General features: G+C 41.7%; 1 protein-coding gene across 2 annotated transcripts in view; it reads left to right on the top strand.

The window, feature by feature from the left end:
- The window catches only part of Cnbd2 (cyclic nucleotide binding domain containing 2), a 45,290-nt gene that overhangs the window by 996 nt on the left and 42,628 nt on the right, over positions 1-1,666 (top strand). The gene's annotated exons all lie outside the window — the stretch shown is intronic.

Below are 1,666 nucleotides of genomic sequence, written 5' to 3'. Positions count from 1 at the left end.
GCAGCCTGCAGGCAGACATGGCGCTGGAGAAGTGGCTGAGTGTCCTACATCTTCCAGGCAACAGGAGATGGACTGTGACATGGGGAGTATCTTGAGCGTAGGAGAACTCAAAGCCCACCCCCACAGGGACATACTTCTTCCAGTGAGGGCATATATACTCCAACAAGGCCACACTTCCTACTAATACTAACGCCACACCTTATGATCTTATTGGGGGCCAATTACATCCAAACTACAATGGGGAAGACTATTTCTCCTGTCCTCAGCCTTCCTTAGTTGCCTGCCGTTCTTTCTTTCTTTCTTTCTTTCTTTCTTTCTTTCTTTCTTTCTTTCTTTCTTTCTTCTTTTCTTCCTGTCTTTCTTTCTTTCTTTTTTTCTTTTTTTTTTCTTGGTTTTGTTTTTTAAGACAGGGTTTCTCTGTGTAACAGTCCTGACTGTCTTGGAACTTGCTTTGTAGACCAAGCTGGCCTCGAACTCACAGAGATCAGCCTGCCTCTGCCTCCCAAGTGCTGGGATTAAAGGAGTGCACCCTCATCGCCTGGCTTCCTTGCCTGCAGTTCTTTATGTAGGGTTGAAGCCTTGCAGGCTTTCCTCTGTCCACTTTACCAAGTGTTATTGTTGTCCTTGTTCAGCTCCTATTTAGGCAGCCATATTGGTCAGACTTTATGGGTGTAGATTCCGATCTTACTAAGAGACACAGCAAACTCCCTGACCAACACATACCTACCTGCACATGTACGAAAACCCAAAATGCTAATATGGCAAAACTAGTGAGCAATCATTAGACATAGTTTTTCTTTTCTTTTCTCTTTTATTTCCTCCCTCCCATTCTTTCTTCCTTCCTTTCTTTTTAGTTTTTGGACATAGTTTCTCTATGTAGCCCTGACTGTCCCTAGAATTTGCTCTACAGACCAGACTGGCCTTGAACTCTGAGATCTGCCTGCCTTTGCCTCCCAAGTGTTGGGATTAAAGGCCTGCGCCGCCACCACCCGGCTTATACATAGCTTTTCAAGTTTATATTTGAAAGTTTTCATAATTTAAAAGATGCAAAACTATCCAGATGTGTTGGTACATGCCTAACATTCTAGCACTTTGGAGACTGAAGGAGGAGGATTGCTTTGAGTTTGGACTGCAGAGTGAATTAAATAAATTGTGCAAAAACTAAATTAAAACTTCAGCTTACAAACTTCGGTGCCTAGCAAGTATAAACGGAGAGAGAAACTGCACTTATAGGCTGCCATGCATGTAACTAGACAATTACCATCCAATCACGCGTGGGGGCGGGGCAGGGCGAGTGTGTCTCTGTGAGTTCAGGTCCAGCCTAGTCTACATAGTGAGACCCTGTCTCAAAAACAACCAACCAGCCAAACAAATAAACAAACGGAAACAATACTATCTAGAATTTTTTTTCTTAAAGCTCAGGATTTATAAGAAAAATACAAATAATCTCATAACAAAATGAACAAATGAACAAAGGATATGAACAAGTCATCCAAAGGAGAACTTGAATCACACATGAGACGATTATTTTCTAGTGCTGGGCATTGATCCCAGGGCACATGCTTCAACACTGAAACATGCCCAAGCTCCTGGATGTATTAACTAAATTATTTAAAAGCAAATTGCATATTAAAAGAAAACCTCACTGGCTTTTTTTTTTTTTTTT

Source organism: Microtus ochrogaster, linkage group LG8 (assembly GCF_000317375.1).
Source record: "Microtus ochrogaster isolate Prairie Vole_2 linkage group LG8, MicOch1.0, whole genome shotgun sequence".
In the NCBI taxonomy this organism is placed as follows: Eukaryota; Metazoa; Chordata; class Mammalia; order Rodentia; family Cricetidae; genus Microtus; species Microtus ochrogaster.
The sequence above is the reverse complement of the archived record's forward strand: the minus strand, read 5'-3'. Positions and strand labels throughout refer to the sequence as shown.